Source organism: Saccopteryx bilineata, chromosome 4 (genome assembly GCF_036850765.1).
Source record: "Saccopteryx bilineata isolate mSacBil1 chromosome 4, mSacBil1_pri_phased_curated, whole genome shotgun sequence".
In the NCBI taxonomy this organism is placed as follows: Eukaryota; Metazoa; Chordata; class Mammalia; order Chiroptera; family Emballonuridae; genus Saccopteryx; species Saccopteryx bilineata.
In genome coordinates this window covers 130,151,817-130,170,629 of record NC_089493.1, presented here as the reverse complement: position 1 = coordinate 130,170,629, position 18,813 = coordinate 130,151,817, and the positions used below count along the sequence as shown (strand labels likewise).

At 51.3% G+C, this 18,813-nt stretch overlaps 1 long non-coding RNA gene and 1 pseudogene across 2 annotated transcripts in view; both read left to right on the top strand.

Annotated features, from left to right (window-relative positions):
- The window catches only part of LOC136336464 (uncharacterized), a 37,269-nt gene extending 28,153 nt beyond the window's left edge, over window positions 1-9,116 (top strand). The window contains exons 3-5 of one of the 2 annotated variants that reach the window (XR_010731457.1): window positions 885-1,028; window positions 8,380-8,469; window positions 8,718-9,116. This is a non-coding gene — a long non-coding RNA (uncharacterized lncRNA). The remainder of the gene's footprint in view (window positions 1-884; window positions 1,029-8,379; window positions 8,470-8,717) is intronic. The other variant, XR_010731456.1, reaches the window with a different exon arrangement.
- Window positions 9,117-10,466: 1,350 nt separating this feature from the next.
- LOC136336463 (actin, cytoplasmic type 5-like) lies at window positions 10,467-12,909 on the top strand (annotated as a pseudogene).
- The last annotated feature ends 5,904 nt before the right edge of the window (window positions 12,910-18,813 follow it).

Sequence of the window (18,813 nt, the reverse complement as noted above, 5' to 3'; positions counted from 1 at the left end):
GACAGCTCTCTTAGCTACTACAAATGCACCTTATGCCAGCTCCACCCAATCCCAGTGAACCCGCTTTCTAATAAGGTTATGTAGGGGGTGCAGTAACTGAGCCAAATGGGATATGAATGTTCACCAATACCCCACATGCCTAGGTATTCCTGTAACTTTTACCATAGTGGGCATGGGGAATGTCTGGATCTTATCTGTAACCATGTCAGGGATTACTTTTGTCTTACCTGACCAAATGACTCCCCTATCTGTTAATGGTCACTGGGGTCCCAGCGCCAGGTCTGGAGAAGACATGTTTTACAGGACCATGTGTGTGAGTACTGGCACAGAAATCACCAGTTCCTATGACATGAAAACCATTCTCAGTCTGCTCCAACCCAGTAGGGCTTTTAGGTTCTTTTTTTTTTTTTTTTTTTTTTTTAAGCTTTTTTTTTTTTTTTTTTTAAAGTTTAATTAAATATTTGGGTAATGCAATCTAGGCATTTTTTTAAATCTTTTTTTCTTTTTTTTTTCTTTATTCATTTTTAGAGAGGAGAGAGAGAGGGAGAGAGAGAGAGACAGAGAGAGAGAAGGGGGAAGGAGCTGGAAGCATCAATTCCCATATGTGCCTTGACCAGGCAAGCCCAGGGTTTCGAACCGGCGACCTCAGCATTTCCAGGTCGACGCATTATCCACTGCGCTACGACAGGTCAGGCCTTTTAGGTTCTTTGTTAATGCATTTGCCCTTTCACTTTTTAATATGGAGAAACTTGGTTTCCATTATCCCTTTATCCTTAAAATACTGCACTTGCTTATTTTATCAGTCCCTGGCACCCTGTGCCACCACCGTGTTGCCCCTTCACTGCTTGGACTTTTTTTTTTCTTTTTTCTTTATTCATTTTTAGAGAGGAGAGAGAGAGGGAGAGAGAGAAAGGGGGAGGAACTGGAAGCATCAACTCCCATATGTGCCTTGACCAGGCAAGCCCATGCTTTCGAACCGGCAACCTCAGCATTTCCAGATCGACGTGTTATCGACTGCGCCACCACAGGTCAGGCTCTCTCTTTTTTTTTTTTTAAATATACATTCAATAATGCAACCATTTTTTAAAATTTTTATTTATTTATTTATTTATTTATTTTTTACAGCGACAGAGAGTGAGTCAGAGAGAGGGATAGACAGGGATAAACAGGAACGGAGAGAGATGAGAAGCATCAATCATTAGTTTTTCATTGTGCGTTGCAACACCTTAGTTGTTCATTGATTGCTTTCTCACATGTGCCTTGACTGCAGGCCTTCAGCAGACTGAGTAACCCCTTGCTGGAGCCAGCGACCCTGGGTTCAAGCTGGTGGGTTTTTTCCTCAAACCAGATGAGCCCGCACTCAAACTGGTGACCTCGGGGTCCCGAACCCAGGTCCTCTGCATCGCAGTCCAATGCTCTATCCACTGCGCCACCACCTGGTCAGGCTGATTGGACTCTTGACATTCTTGGCTGGGCAACTACTGCTACATCCCTGTACCCCTGTGGAAACCCGCCTTGTACTACCTGGGTTCCCACATGTCACTCTTAACCACGGAGCCCCCTCTCTTCCCATACTTAATCCCTCCTTATCCCGCTTGGTCCCAGCCATGAAATGTTATTTTTATTTTTTTAAGTAAAGGGATTAAGAATGTGCACTATATGGCCCTGGCCAGTTGGCTCAGTGGTAGGGCGTTGGCCTGGTGTGCAGGAGTCCCGGGTTCGAGTCCTATGTGCCCTGGTTTCCCGGCCAGGGCACATAGGAGAAGCACCCATCTGCTTCTCCACCCCTCCCCCTCTCCTTCCTCTCTGTCTCTCTCTTCCCCTCCCGCAGCTGAGGCTCCATTAGAGCAAAGATGGCCCGGGCGCTAGGGATGGCTCCTTGGCCCCTGCCCCAGGCGCTAGAGTGGCTCTGGTCGTGACAATGCGACGCCCCCCGGATAGGCAGAGCATCGCCCCCTGGTGGACATGCTGGGTGGATCCCGGTCGGGCGCATGCGGGAGTCTGTCTGACTGCCTCCCCGTTTCCAGCTTCAGAAAAATACAAAAAAATAAAAAATAATAAAAAGAATGTGCACTATAAATTCTGACTGTAATGAAATCAGTCACATGTCTTCATAGAGGCATGAGGACAAAATTAGGAATATTTGAACTTATGTTAGAGTTCTAAAAGTACCAATTTGATTCTAGCATTTAATTTACCTGGCACTGGCCTGATCTGCTATGGCACAGTGGATAAAGCATTTACCTGGAAGGCCGAGGTCGCTGGTTCGAAACCCCAGGCTAGCCCAGTCAAGGCAAACACAACAAGCAATCAATGAACAACTATAAACTGAAGCAACTATGAGTTGATACTTCTCGTTCTCTACCCCACACCCACTCTTCTCTCTGTAAAACCAACAAATAAAATCTTTAACAAATAATTCTGTAGGGATTATAATGGGAACTTTTAATATTCCTATAAATGTGTAAAGTTGATCATTTTGTGACATCCAATTTTTGATATCCAAGAGTGAATCAATGAAGGCTGTATAGTCAGAGGCGGATTTAACGGCTGGCGCACTAGGCACACATCCTGAGCCCCGACTTCTGAAGGGCCCCGCAAAAACGCCAACTTTACACTTTTTTCTATTGACACCAAGTTTGGTTTCCTATGTGCAATTTTTTTTTTTTTAAAGAGATTGAGTCAGAGAGAGGGATAGATAGGGATAGACAGACAGGAACGGAGAGAGAGATGAGAACCATCAATCATCAGGGTTTTTTTGCGACACCTTAATTGTTCATTGATTGCTTTCTCATATGTGCCTTGACCACGGGACTTCAGCAGACTGAGTAACCCCTTGCTCAAGCCAGAGACCTTCGGTCCAAGCTGGTGAGCTTTGCTCAAACCAGATGAGCCTGCGCTCAAGCTGGCAACCTCGGGGTCTCGAACTTGGGTCCTCCACATCCCAGTCCGAGGCTCTATCCACTGCGCCACCTGGTCAGGCTGATTGCTTTCTTATATGTGCCTTGACCGTGGGGCTACAGCAGAAGTGACCCCTTGCTCAAACCAGTGACCTTGGGTCCAAGCTAGTGAGCTTTGCTTAAACCAGATGAGCCCATGCTCAAGCTGGCAACCTCAGGGTCTCGAACCTGGGTCTTCCGTGTCCCAGGCCGACGCTCTATCCACTGCGCCACCGCCTGGTCAGGCTCATATGTGCATTTTTTTTTTTTTTTTTTTTTGTATTTTTCCGAAGTTGGAAATGGGGAGGCAGTCAGACAGACTCCCACATGCACCCGACCGGGATCCACCCGGCATGCCCACCAGGGGGCGATGCTCCGCCCATCTTGGGGCCTCGCTCTACGTCAGTCAGAGCCATTCTAGCGCCTGAGGCAGAGGCCACAGAGCCATCCATCTTCAGCGCCTGGGCAAACTTTGCTCCAGTGGAGCCTCGGCTGCGGGAGGGGGAGAGAGACAGAGAGGAAGGAGAGGGGGAGGAGTGGAGAAGCGGATGGGCGCTTCTCCTGTGTGCCCTGGCTGGGAATCGAACCCGGGACTCCTGCACACCAGGCCGACGCTCTACCACTGAGAAAACCGGCCAGGGCCCATATGTGCAATTTTAACATTAATAGTACATAATATTTTTTATTTGTTTAAAAATAGGGTTAACATATATTTTTATTTTCCCTGTCTTTTTTTTTTTTTAAGGGGCCCAATATTTTCTTCTGTTCCTGGGGCTTCAACCAACCTTAATCCATCTCTGTATATAGTGTCTGTTCACTGTTCATATTCTGCTGCATTTATTTATCCAACAGATATTTCTGAGTACCTACTACATGCTAAGCACTGTTCAACATGCTGGGGATGACTAGGCTCTTGCTGTTTTGTCTTTTTTTTTTTTTTTTGTATTTTTCTGAAGTGACAAGTGGGGAGGCAGACAGACTCCCACATGTGCCCAGCTGGGATCCACCCGGCAAGCCCACCGGGGGCGATGCTCTGCCCATATGGGGCCGTTGCTCCTTTGCAACTGGAGCCACTCTAGTGCCTGAGGTGGAGCCCAATGGAGCCATCCTCAGCACCCAGGCCAACTTTGCTCCAATGGAGCCTTGTCTGTGGGAGGGAAAGAGAGTTAGAAAGGAAGGAGAGGGGGAAGCGTGGAGAAGCAGACAGGCACTGTGTGCCCTGGCTGAGAATCGAACTCAGGACTTCCACACACCGGGCCTATGCTCTACCACTGAGCCAATTGGCCAGGGTGGAGGCTCTTGCTTTTTTTTTTTTTTTTTTTTTCATTTTTCTGAAGCTGGAAACAGGGAGAGACAGTCAGACAGACTCCCGCATGTGCCCGACCGGGATCCACCCGGCACGCCCACCAGGGGGCGAAGTTCTTGCTGTTTTGAAGTATGCATTCCAATAGGGGACACAGGCAATATATATATATATATATATATATATATATATATATATATATATATATATATATAATTTATTTGCCATATATATACACATACACACACACACACACACACACACATATATATGGCAAGTAAATAACCAATATGCCAAATGATGTTAAACGCTATATACAAGCAAAAAGTATCCAGTTGAGTTGTGGTTGGATGGCTCAGTTGGTTAGAGCATTGTCCTGATTTGCAAAGGTTGTGAGTTTGAACCTGGTCAAGGCACACACAGGAACAGATCAATGTTTCTGTCTGTTTCCCTTCCCCTTCCTCTCTCTCTCTCAAAACAATCAATAAACTTTTTTTTAAATAAAACTCCAGTTGAGAAGGATATAGAATGGTGGGAGAAGGGCTTTTTAAAAAAATTTAGGGCCTTGGCCAGTTGGCTCAGTGGTAGAGTGTCAGCCCAGTGTGTGAATGTCCCGGGTTCAATTCCTGGTCAGGGCAGACAGGAGAGGTGCCCATATGCTTTTCCACCCCTCTCCCTCTTGCTTCTCTCTCTCTCTTTCTCTCTTTCCCTCCTTCAGCCATGGCTTGATTGAAAAGAGTTAGCCCTGGGACTGAGAATGGCTCCATGTCCTCCATCTCAGGTGCTAAGAAGAGCTCAGTTGCTGAGCAACAGAGCAATGCCCCAAATGGGCTGAGCATCGCCCCTAGTGGGCTGGCTGGGTGGACTCCATTTGGGGCGCATGCAGGAATCTGTCTCTCTGCCTCCCCTTTTATCACTGAATAAAAAAGAAATTAGAGTGATACAGTGATGTGGTCCATGGCCATGAAGGAGTAGCCCATGCAGACAGAAGACAGAGCAGACGCAAGACAGGAGCATGCTTCCTGTGCTCTACCAGCAGAAAAAGAAAGAGTAAGCAGCCCAATGTGGCTTCAAGTGACAGGTCAGGGTGTGAGGGCAGTGAGGACTCTGGCTTTAACTTTGAGTGAGAAGGAAAGTTACCTCTGAGTTTTGAGCAGAGGAGTAACATGATCTGACACAGGTTTTAAAAGATCATTCTTTTTTTTTTTTTTTTTTTTCATTTTTCTGAAGCTGGAAACAGGGAGAGACAGTCAGACAGACTCCCGCATGCGCCCGACCGGGATCCACCCGGCACGCCCACCATGGGGCGATGCTCTGCCCATCCTGGGCGTCACCATGTTGCGACCAGAGCCACTCTAGCGCCTGAGGCAGAGGCCACAGAGCCATCCCCAGCGCCCGGGCCATCTTTGCTCCAATGGAGCCTTGGCTGTGGGAGGGGAAGAGAGAGACAGAGAGGAAAGCGCGGTGGAGGGGTGGAGAAGCAAATGTGCGCTTCTCCTGTGTGCCCTGGCCGGGAATCGAACCCGGGTCCTCCGCACGCTAGGCCAACGCTCTACCGCTGAGCCAACCGGCCAGGGCCAAAAGATCATTCTTGTAGAGAGGAGCGGAAGGAGGAAGATCAACTAGGAATCTCTTAGGGTAATTCTTGCCTGGGATGACAGAAACTTGCTGGGATCCAGGTGAGGAAGGTGGGAAGAAGTGGAGGAGTCTGATTGGCCTGCCTGAAGTGCTAACGTAGTCCACTGGAGGGCAGTACACCTGTGTTCCTGGGAGGCTGAGCTTCCATAAGGGTAGGTTGTGAAGTCCACCTACATAACAGCCCCACCCCTCCCCACCTCTTTGCTACTAGAACTTAGATTTCATTCGGGACTTGAGACACAAATACTCTGTCTCAAGGGATGAATCAGGTAGGTGTAAGCACCATTCCCATCTCCATGACAATGGTCATTGAGTGTCACACACTTCCTTTCCTTCTGAGACCCTCCAGTCTCTCCATCAGCTTCTCTGCACGTGTGTGCATCAACTAGGGAAGGAAGGTCATCTGGGAAAATAGGTTTACATAGTATAAGTAGGCACTCCCTTTTTTGCCATCATTTCTTATGTTGCACAGGAAAAATAAATGTTTTGGGTTTTTAGATTTTTTTTTTTTTTTTTTTTTTTTTACAGAGAGTCAGAGAGAGGGATAGATAGGGATAGACAGACAGGAACAGAGAAAGATGAGAAGCATCAATCATCAGTTTTTCATTGCGACACCTTAGTTGGTCATTGACTGCTTTCTCATATGTGCCTTGACCGTGGGCCTTCAGCAGACCAAGTAACCCCTTGCTCGAGCCAGCAACCTTGGGTCCAAGCTGGTGAACTTTGCTTAAACCAGATGAGCCTGCGCTTAAGCTGGTGACCTCGGGGTCTTGAACCTGGGTCCTCCACATCCCAGTCTGATGCTCTATCCACTGCGCCACCGCCTGGACAGGCTGTTTTTTAAATTCAGTTCTTGTGCATGTAAAAAAGTGTTCAGACAAAAGAGTTTATCTGATAAAAGTACACTAAGAGCTACATATATCATTTTAAGTTAAAAATGTAACCCAATTTTTATTTTTATTTTATTTTTTTGTGACAGAAACAGAGAGAGAGACTGAAAGAGGGACAGATAGGAACAGACAGGGAGAGAGGCGAGAAGCATCAATTCTTCGTTGTGGTACCTTACTTGTTCATTGATTGCTTTCTCATATGTGCCTTGACCAGGTGTGGGTCCAATAAGTTTGCAAATATGATATGTATGTTTGCTCGCTTATAGTTTGCATTGGAGATGGGGGACAGGCTGTAAGCAGGCAGGGTCCTTATAGCCTAAGGCTTAGTTTTAAAACTAAGCTTTTCCCAACACCCTTGACTGTTGCATGATAGGGGGTGGTGCACTCTTATGAGGAATCCCATTTATGCCTCAGATAAGTGGCTTTGTATCAGAGACTTTGTTGTTTGTATATTGGATTAAAGGTTTTGATTTCTACACTATAAAATGGTGCAGAGGAGCCCATGCTGAAAGAGAGCAGAGAAAAGAGAGCAGAGAAAGGCCATGTGGAGGAGAGGAAAAGCAGCCAAGATGGCAGAGTGCTTAAGGAGAAGCCAGTTTGTGCAGAGAGAAGGAGATGGGGAACAGAGGTGAATAAGTCTGGTGAGCTAGAAACCTTTGATTCTAGGAAACTTGGATAAGTCAGTGGCTTTGGGAGCCCTGAATGCAAAGGGAAGTGTTTCCCTACTGTGTGTATTTCTTGCCCACTGGGTGCAAGCTAGGATTAAAGCTAATGGCCCACCAGTCCTTGGCTCCATTGTTTCATTACCATCTGTCTGTCCTAAGCAAATGCGAACCTGCGCAGGCCAGGAGGCTGTGTTGGTGGCCATGGCTACTGGCTTTACACCAGGGGTGGTGGGGGTGTGTGTGTGGGGGGTGTATGCTACAGAGAGCAAGTGACCCCTTGCTCAAGCCAGCAACCTTGGGTTCAAGCTGGTGAGCTGTGCTCAAACCAGAGGAGCCCACGCTCAAGCCAGCGACCTCAGGATTTCGAACCTGGTTCCTCTATCCCAGTCCAATGCTGTATCCACTGCGCCACCGCCTGGTCAGGCTAGATGTAACCCAATTTTTAAAAAGTTAAAAAGGCCCTGGCCGGTTGGCTCAGTGGTAGAGCGTCAGCCTGGTGTGCAGGAGTCCCGGGTTCGATTCCCGGCCAGGGCACACAGGAGAAGAGCCCATCTGCTTCTCCACCCCTCCCCCTCTCCTTCCTCTCTGTCTCTCTCTTCCCCTCCCGCAGCCAAGGCTCCACTGGAGCAAAGTTTGCCCAGGCGCTGAGGATGGCTCTGTGGCCTCTGCCTCAGGCACTAGAATGGCTCTGATTGCGGCAGAGCAACGCCCCCTGGTGGGCATGCCGGGTGGATCCCAGTCGGGCGCATGCAGGAGTCTGACTGCCTCCCTGTTTCCAGCTTCAGGGGGAAAAAAAAAAGTGAAAAAGAAGTTGAAATTAAGGCTAATGCTGTATGCTGCATCTCATTTAATCCAACATATCAAAAAATATTACTTCAAAATGTAATCCATATGAAATAAACTTATGAGATATTTTACATTCCTTTTTTTTTTTTCCATACTAGGTCTTCAAAATCTAATGCAGTGGTTCTCAACCTGTGGGTCGCGACCCCGGTGGGGTTGCCTAAAGCCATCGGAAAATACATGCTTTTCAGGTATTTACATTCCGAATCATCACTGTAGCAAAATTACAGTTATGAAGTAGCCACCAAAATTATTTTTTGGTTTGGGGTCACTGCAAGATGAGAAACTGTATTGCGGGGTCATGGCATTAGAAAGGTTGAGAACCACTGATCTAATGGGTATTTTGTACTGACAGGTATTGGACAGTGTAGGCTTCCGGAGCAAGGAGGAACATCTCAGCACCCCCCTAGTACTCATTCTCCTCTTCCTTTCATTACAGGTGCCCCCAAATTTAACAACGCACACAAATGCCCAGCGGCAGACACCATTTACAGACTTCCCTGAGAGTTACATGCGGCCAAGTATATTTATTTTCTACTGCATGTAACGAACCACCATGCACTTGGGAGCTTAAAACAGCACCACATGCTCTCTTGGGATGCTGCAGGCCAGACACCCGGGCCTGTCCAGGTTTTCTGCTCAGGGCCCACACTGATCCACCTGGCTGAGCTCCTCCCTGACACATCTGGGGGAAGAACCTCTTCTAAACTCACTGTGGTTGTTGGGAGAACCCATGGCCTCATGGCAATGGAGCTGAGGTCCTGTCTCCCTGCTGTGAGCTGGGGATTGCTCTCTACCCCCCAAGGCTGCCTAGGCTCCTTCTCAGGTGGACCCTCTGTCTTTAAAGCAAAATTGGTACAGCAAGTCCTCACGCTCAGAGTCTTATTCCCCCCAGCCTACCAGCCAGGGGGGAAAAAACATGCTTTTCAAGGGTTTGTGATGTAGAGCAGGCCCACCCTTACCCTCCTGTTGCCATATATCACAGCATAATCTTAGGAGCGAGACAATACCCACACTCCGAGGGAAAGAGATTGTACCAGGGCGAGGGGCACTGGGTGCATTCTTAGAATGTGGCATACCAGACATGTGCCTACAGGCCTTACATGGTAGTCAATAGGGAGTTGAAGGCAGCTCTTTCTTCTGGGCGCCCAGGCCCGTGTTTCAGGTGTCATTCCATTCTCCGGCTTTTCTTCACACCTTGCTGGGCAGGGCACGTCTTCTGTCAGCTCCGTTTTCAAAACACACTGGGGACCTGTGGTGGCGCAGTGGATAAACTGTCAACCTGGAACACTGAGGTTGGCCATTTGAAACCCTGGGCTTGCCTGGTCAAGGCACTTATGGGTGTTGATGCTTCCTGCTCCTCGCCCTCTTCTCTCTCTCTCTCAAAAAATGAATAAATAAAATTAAAAAAGAGGCCCTGGCCGGTTGGCTCAGTTGTAGAGCGTCGGCCTGGCATGCGGAAGTCCCGGGTTTGATTCCCGGCCAGGGCACACAGGAGAGGCACCCATCTGCTTCTCCACCCCTCCCCCTCTCTCCTTCCTCTCTGTCTCTCTCTTCCCCTCCCGCAGCCGAGGCTCCATTGGAGCAAAAGATGGCCGGGCGCTGGGGATAGCTCCTTGGCCTCTGCCCCAGGTGCTAGAGTGGCTCTGGTTGCGACAGAGCGACACCCCAGATGGGCAGAGCATCGCCCCCTGGTGGGCATGCCAGGTGGATCCGGGTCAGGCGCATGCAGGAGTCTGTCTGACTGCCTCCCTGTTTCTAGCTTCAGAAAAATACCCAATAAATAAATAAATAAATAAATAAATAAATAAATAAATAAATAAGAACCCACACTTGGAATTCAGTAGCTGCTCATCACCACCCACTGCCCTGTCTTGGGCCATGCTAACTCTCATGTGGATTACTGCAGTAACTGTCTTGCTGGCCTGCCTTTGGCAATCTGTTCTCAATTTCACAGTCCCCCCTTATCTGTGAGGGACAGGTTCCAAGACCCCCAATGGACTACTGAAACTGCAGCTAGTACCACCCCCTGTATCTACTGTGTTTTTCCTTATACATGTATTCCTAGGATAAAATCTAATTTATACTTTAGACACAGCAAGAGATGAACAACAATTATAACAGTATATGTGATAGAAATTATGTGAATGTGGTCTCTCTGATAATCAGTCTGATGACTGAGAGGGCCATGTATGTGTCCATCAATCCATGCACTCCCTGTACACCTCTGGCCATACAACTGGCATTGTGATGGACTCCAGTGATGGGGTCATCCATACTGTGCCCTGTATGAGGGTACAACCTGCCCATGCCATCCTGAACCTGGACCTGGTGGGCCAGGAGACAGCCTCATGAATATCCTCACAGCCAAGCAGGAAATCATGTATGACCCCATGAGACACTGTGCTATGTCGCCCTGGACTTAGAGCAGGAGATGGTCACTGCAGCCTCCAGTTCCTCTCTGGAGAAGAGCTACAAGCTGCCCAGTGGTCAGGTCATCACCACAGGCAATGAGCAGTTCTGCTGGCCCAAGTTCGTCTTCCAGCTGTCTTTCTTGGGTATGGAATCCCATGGCATCCATGAAACTACCTTTCCCTCCATCATGAAGTATGACGCCAACATCCGTAAGGACCTCTATGCCAACACGGTGCTGTCTGATGGGACCACCATGGACCCAGGTATCACCAACAGGATGTAGATCATTGCCAAGGCTCCCAGCATGATGAAGGTCAAGATCACTGCACCCCTGAGCACAAGTACTCTGTGTGAATCGGTGGCGCCATCCTGGCCTCAATGTCCACCTTCTAGCAGATGTGGATCAGGAGTATGAGTCTGGCCCCTCCATCGTCTGCCACAAATGCTTCTAGGTTGGTTACTTAGTTGGTCACACCCTTTCTTTTTATTTTTAAAGAACAAGTAAATTTATTTATTTTTAACAGAGACAGAGAGAGTCAGAGAGAGGGATAGACAGGGACAGACAGACAGGAATGGAGAGATGAGAAGCATCAATCATTAGTTTTTCGTTACGCATTGTGACACCTTAGCTGTTCATTGATTGCTTTCTCATATGTGCCTTGACCGTGGGCCTTCAGCAGACCGAGTAACCCCTTGCTCGAGCCAGCAACCTTGGGTCCAAGTTGGTGAGCTTTTGCTCAAACCAGATGAGCCCACATTCAAGCTGGCACCCTCGGGGTCTCGAACCTGGGTCCTCGACATCCCAGTCTGACTCTCTATCCACTGTGCCACCGCCTGGTCAGGCGATCACACCTTTTCTTGACAAAACCCAACTTGCACAGAAAACAAGATGAGATTGGCAATGCTTCATTTGTTTTTTGTTTCTTTCTTTCTTTGCTTTTTTATTTATTTACTTTTGGCACTTGACTCAGAATTTTTTAAAAATAATTCTTTTATTTTTTACATTTTATTTATTCATTTTTTTAGAGAGAGGAGACACAGAGAAAGAGACAGAGAGAGGAAAGAAATAAAAGAACAGAGGGAGGAGCAGGAAGCATCAACTCCCATATGTGCCTTGACCAGGCAAGCCCAGGGTTTTGAACTGGCGACCTCAGCGTTCCAGGTCGACGCTTTTAACCACTGTGCCACCACAGGTCAGGCGTGACTCAGGATTTAAAAACTGGAATGGTGAAGGTGACAGCAATCTGTTGGAGCAAGAATTCCCCCCGAGTTCTACAATGTGGCCAAGGACTTTGATTGTACATTGTTCTTTTTTTTAAAAAGTCATCCCAGCCTGACTAGGCAGTGGCACAGTGATAGAGCCTCGGACTGGGATGCAGAGGACCCAGGTTCGAATCCTTGAGGGCTCCAGCTTGAGCGCAAGCTCACCAGCACAGGGTCACTGGCTCAATCTTGGGATCATAGACATGACCCCATGGTTGCTGGCTTGCGCCCAAGGTAATTGGCTTAAGCAAGGGATCATTGGCTCAGCTGGAGCTCCCTGGTCAAGGCTCATATGACAACGCAACCAATGAACAACTAAGGTGCCACAATGAAGAATTGATGCTTCTCATCTCTCTCCCTGCCTGCCTGCCTGTCCCTATCTGTCCCTCTCTTTGTCTCTCACTCTGTACCCCCCCTAAAAAAAATGCCATTCCAAGGCCCTGGCTGGTTGGCTCAGTTGTAGAGCCTTGGTCCAGTGTGTGGATGTCCTTGGTTTGAGTCCCAATCAGGGCACACAGGAGAAGTGCCCATCTGTTCTCCACCCTTTCCCGTCTCACTTCTCTTTCTTCCTTCTCTTGCAGCCATGGCTCTATTGAAACGAGTTGGTCCTGAGCACTGAGGATGTCTCCATGGCCTCCGCCTCAGAACAGCTTGGTTGCTGAGCAACAGAGCAACGCCCCAGATGGGCAGAGCATCGACCCCCTGGTGGGGGGGTCGATGGTTGGGGTGGATCTTGGTGGGGCACATGCGTGAGTCTGTCTCTTCACCTCCCCTCCTCTCACTGAATAAAAACAAAAAACAAAAACAAAACAAAAATGTAACTCCAAGTGTCATGAGATGCATTGTTACAGAAAGCTGCCCACTTCTCGCAGAGAAGGGCCAATCATTCCCTGAGTTCACAAAGGGGAGGTGATAGCAATTCTTTTCTTTTTTTTTTTTTTTTTTAATTTATCCATTTTTATTAGAGAGAGAGAGATTGGAAAGAGACAGAGAGAACAGGGGGAGGAGCAGGAAGCATCAACTCCCATATGTGCCTTGACCAGGCAAGCCCAGGGTTTTGAACCAGCAACCTCAGCATTCCAGGTTGAGGCTTTATCCACTGCGCTACCACAGGTCAGGCAATACTTGTTCTTTTTGTTGTGTTCTATTTTTAATAGCCAGTGCTCATGCCCTGCCCCTCCTTTTTATCCCCAAATTCAGATATAGGAAGGCTTTTGTTCCCCTTGGGAGTAGGCTGAGGTGTGGAGGCAGCCACAGCTAACCTGTACACTAACTTGAGACCAGTTCAATAAAGTGCACACCTTAAAAAAGAAGAAGAGAGAGATGTTTCCCTCTTGTTCTTTCCACAAACACACACCAAGGAAGGGCCAGATGAGAGCCCAGAGAGAAGGTGGCCATTTGCAAACCAGGAAGAGAGTCCTCACCAGCAACAAAACCCTGCTGGAGGCCCTGGCCGGTTGGCTCAGTGGTAGAGTGTCGGCCTGCCGTACAGAAGTCCAGGGTTCGATTCCCGGCCAGGGCACACAGGAGAAGCGCCCATCTGCTTCTCCACCCCTCCCCCTCTCCATCCTCTCTGTCTCTCTTTTCCCCTCCCACAGCCGAGGCTCCACTGGAGCAAGGATGGCCTGGGCGCTGGGGATGGCTTTTGGCCACTGCCCCAGGCACTAGAGTGGCTCTGGTCGCAACAGAGCAACGCCCCGGAGGGGCAGAGCATCGCCCCCTGGTGGGCAGAGCGTTGCCCCCTGGTGGGCGTGCCGGGTGGATCCAGGTAGGGCGCATGCGGGAGTCTGTCTGACTGTCTCTCCCCATTTCCAGCTTCAGAAAAATACAAAAAAAACCCCACAAAAAAACCCCCCCAAAAAACCCCGCTGGACCTCGATTTGTGGACTTTCCAGGCTCCAAAACAGGAATGAACAAATTTCTGTTGTTTAAGTGACTTAGTCCTAGTTCTTTTGTTTTATTTATTTATTTTTTTATGGCAGCATGAGTAGAACACTCTACCAAGCAAACTTCACAGGAACTCCCAAACACGGGTTGGTGAGGACCCACTGTTGGCAGCCACAAGAATCATGGTTTCAGCACCTGTGCAGAAGGAAGCAGAGGTAAGTAAGGAGGTGTCTAACAGATTTTTTTTTTCCAAATGAGGGGACAGTAGATAGTGAGACAGGCTCCTGCGTGTGCCCCGACCGGAATCCACCCAGCAACCCCTGTCTAGGGCTAAAGATTGAATCAACTGAACTGTCCTCACTGCCAAGGGCCGATGCTAGAGCCCATTGAGCCACTGGCTGTGAGAGGGGATGAGGAAGAGAAGGGGGACAGAGAGGGGAAGAGAAGCAGATAGTTGCTTTATTTATGTGCCCTGACTGGGGATTGAACCTGGGACATACATACATTGGGCCGACACTCTAACCACTGAGCAAACAACCAGAACCACAACTAACAGATATGAGAATACGAACTGCTGTAACACTCAGCAGGTAGTCACCAAAAAGCTTGACCATTTTGAGAATAGCAGCTGAAATGGGGAGGTTTCCTGCCCATTCCAGTACTAGCTAAGGGCAAGGGATCTGCTTTAAGTCTGAAGGGATGGGGCCAATCCCTTGGTTTTCAGTATGGACTGAAAACCTGGACTGTCAGGGTATCCGTTCCAGATAGGGCCTCCCACTGCGGGGAGGAGGAGGCAATGGGGAAGAAATGCACATTCATGCAGGCAGGAATGGGGAAGAAGTGAGGGCTTTTAATAAACCACACAAACCAACTCTGACTCAGTTTACAGGCCGTGTGGAGCCACTGAGAGCTCTCGAGTGGAGAGCAAGGTGACCTGGCCTCTCGCTGGGGCAGAGGAAGAAATGGAAAACACAAGCTGTCCACAGGTCCTGCTCCCGCTCCCCTCACTGTCCACCTAGGCCACATGGGGTACATAAAACCAAACAGGCTCAACCCGGTTTCTACCACTTCCTGGCTTATGGACCTCGACAAGTTCTGGAAACAATGCTCACTCCACGCTCACTGTGAGCAGCAAAAGACACAGAGTGAAGAAGACAGCTGTGCATGGGGACGTGCAAGGAACCCAACCCCTGCCTTCCACTTAGCTGCTAAGGTGACCAGGCCATGAGGCCTAGCAGATGGTGTCACTCCTGCTCAAACCCTCCAGCCCCCCTAGAGACCATGCGGTCAAGCCTGATCATCTCACCAGGCATCTGGTCCACACCCTCAGGCAGGGCCTACTCTCTTCTCTGGCTCCCAGCTCAGGACCATCTACACCAAAACACTGCCTCTGGCCTTGCAGTGCTGAGTGTGTCCCATGTCCCCACATGCCTGACATGTCCCTCCACCTCAACACCCCTTCCTGCCTGGCTAACCTCTAATTCTTTTTTTTTTTTTTTCATTTTCTGAAGTTGGAAATGGGGAGGCAGTCAGACAGACTCCCTGCATGCACCCGACCGGGATCCACCCGGCATGCCCACCAGGGGGTGATGCTCTGACCATCTTGGGGCATCGCTCTGCCGCAATCAGAGCCATTCTAGCACCCAAGGCAGAGGCCACAGAGCCATCCTCAGTGCCCGGGCCAACTATGCTCCAATGGAGCCTTGGCTGAGGGAGGGGAAGATAGAGAGGAAGGAGAGGGGGAGGGGTGGAGAAGCAGATGGGCGCTTCTCCTGTGTGCCCTGGCCGGGAATCGAACCTGGGACTCCTGCACACCAGGCCGATGCTCTACCACTGAGTCAACCAGCCAGGGCCTAACCTCTAATTCTTTGACACTCAGATTAAACAACCCCTCCTCAGGAAAGTGCTGCCTGACCTAGGCCCTCACCTCAAGCCTGGGCTTACTCCCCAAGGTCAATAACTACCTGCCTGGCACCCTTCTGTGGCAGGAGTGAGGGCTGCTCTTCACCCAGGAATGGGGCACATGTACAGTACTCAGGAAATGCTCGTGGAATGAATGAATGGATGGAGGCTGCCCTAAGTGTCTACTAGGTGGACCGTGGAGTCAGGTCATGGTCACTGGGTACAGGAGTGGATTCAGAGCAACAGACCCCTCCTGTCACATTGTCATGCCCCGGCTGCTCCTGGAATGAAGCACATGACTGGGAAGGCCCTCTAGACAGCGGAAGAACTCAGTATTCACAGGCACCAGGAAAGACTTGAGGATGGGAGGCAAGCAGAGCCAAATGTAAGAGGGTTGGCACAGAGGGATATTCTAGACTACTCAGATACAGCCATTTGTCCCCTTCAGAGGGTCCAAATGCTGTGCTGCTCAGGACAGCAAGGAATCTCAATCAAGGCAAAGATGCTGGAAGGCAGAGGAGGCCTGGACTAGAGGTGTCCACTGCTCCGCTGCACCAGAATGTGTTCCCACCAGAATCACACCCCTCAACTGGGAGACAGCTAACCCCCACAGTCTCTCCTTTATGGCCAAGAAGTTACCTTAATCTTTCTCCCCTGCTTAACCCAGAGCTAGCTCTGGTCCTGTTGGGGATCAGAGAACCCTATGCATCTTGAGCTCACATGATGCCCCGAGACTTTGGGCAAATCACATGCATAAAGCCTCACCCCGCCTCGCCGGCTCTCTGACCCACTGTACAGGGGTTTTCAACTAAGGTACCCGGGGAGAGACTCCGGATCTTCGGGCTCACATATCTACTGCAGCCTAAAAGCAGCTCCCCGCCCCAGATCCGCCTCCAGGGGTCCCAACCGCCGCGCCCCACCCAACGCGCAGTGCCCCCACGCTGGCGCCTATTCCCGGTGACAACTGCCACGTGCGGAAGCGGCGGGGTGGGGGAGCGGCAGGTGTCAGCATTGCAGAGGTGGCTCCCAGGTGCCCTAAGCCCCGCACCGCTCCACGTCCCACCTCGCCACAAGGTGCCCCCCTTTACCGGCCCAAGCTCTGGGCCCGGTCGGGGGCGGGAGAGGCAGCGGGGTCTTTGTTCCTACAGCCGGAGTGCAGCGGCGGCGGCGGCGAGGGGTCCGCGCCCCCCCTCTCACGCCCAACCCAATCCCCGTGCGGCAGCGGAGCCCGCAGCCCAGGACGGGGCCGTGGGAGGAGGTCTGGCTGGCGACAGGGTCGTGCACTGAGGCCGGCTCAGGGGAACCGAGGAAGCCTCTGCGCGGAGCCGGGCGGCCCTTTCCCCCTGTGTCCTGCGCAGAGCTCCCGGCTGCGGGTGGACTTGGAGCGACTTAGCCAGGGCTCGGCCCCCGCCAGCTCCCCTCAGCGTCCCGCCGCCCCGGTGCTCGCGCGCATTCACACGCACCTGGATCCGCACGCCCCCGCCAGGGCAGCCCGGGACCCGAGGAGCCACAAAAGCGCACGCACTCGCTCTGGGGCAGCACACTCGCGCCTTCTGCGCCGCATTAGATCGGCGCTCCGCCCGCCGCGCGGCGCCACCCACCTTTCCAGACAGCCGAGATGCGGGGTCCGCTCCTCGGGTGGCCTTGGGAGCCGGCGGACACCCAGAGCACCAGCAGCAGCAGCAGCCGCCGCAGCGGGAGCCCCGGCCGAGCTGACAGGACGGAGTCCCGGGCTCGCAGGACGCCGAGGGAGGCGCATCCGTGCGGAGGCGGTGTCATCCCGCAGCCCGGAGCGACAACGGCCAGCAGCCGACTGAGCCGGCACCCGAGCGCAGGGCTTATACCAGCACACCGAAGGCGGAGCAAACGCCTGACCCCACCCCGCCCTTCCCCCGCCCCTCGCAGTCTCTTGCGTGGCCCGCTACCCAAGGGGGGCGCGCTCGGCGCCCACCGCCAGGGAAACCTTCGTCATTTGTCCACCGGAGTGCCGGGTGCACCGGGACAAGCCGGACTGGCGGTCTTCTGTGACCCGCGGTAGCCTCGGTTCCCTCCCCGGCGGGGACCCACTCCAGCCCCTGAAAGGACTGCCCTAGGAGGACGTCCCCGAGGGTACAGAGAAGTCTACCTCCAGGCAACCTCGCTAATGGCTAGGTCAGTGGTGTGGACGCTGACGGCTGTGCTTCTCACAGGGTAGTCCGGCCTGAGTGTACATAGCTCCCTCCGAACTTAGAAGCAGCAGTGAGATGCTTCCCCTTCAGCTGGGTGACTGGCAGGGGGTCGATGAGCTGTGGGGAACACTCAGCGCCCCATAATTGCTCTGATGTGAAAAGGTGGGATCTTCATGTTGACCTGGCTCCCTCTCTTCCCTCCCCTCTCTCCCCTCTCTCCCCCTTCCCCAGCCAGCAGCCTTCTGGGCTGCCTCCCCCAGCCAGCTGGTGTGCTCAGATAACCCAAACTCATCTCCATGGGAGTACAGGGGGATGTAATCAAGAAGGCCCCTTTCCGGAGCAGAGAGGGAGCACCTGCACACTCAGGACTCGCTGAGGAGGCAGGCTCAGACAAGACTAGGGGATCTCTGCTTCCCCACTACACAGGGTCGAGCTACTGAAGCAACCGGAAGACCCATGGTGATTCCTGCAGGTCCAGGCCCAGTCCCTCTGTAGTCACCTGAGCAGCCCAAGCAGCTCTCCCATCAGCTCTGCCCAGAGAGGGCCAGACCCTCCACCCTGGCTCATACCTGAGGGAGTCATGGTTGGCAAATCCACTTGTCCAGTGCTTAGGAGGGAGATGTCTCTCCCCAGCTGGACTGCACTGGGGGAGGCAGCAGAGATGCATGTGAGCCTCCAGGACCCACACTCTGAGCTGGACATGAGTTACAGCCTGCAGACACCAGGCTAGGACAGGGAGCGGGCTGCCCTGGCCTCAGCTCCAGCCCTCTGCCCTGATCTACAGCCAGGAAAGTATTGTCACCAGGATGTTTAGCTTTACCGTTCCAAACTTCGTTTCCAGCTATCTCCTCCATCTTCCCTAAGAGCCCCCAGGTATCCCTACAGGCCAGAAGGTGAAAT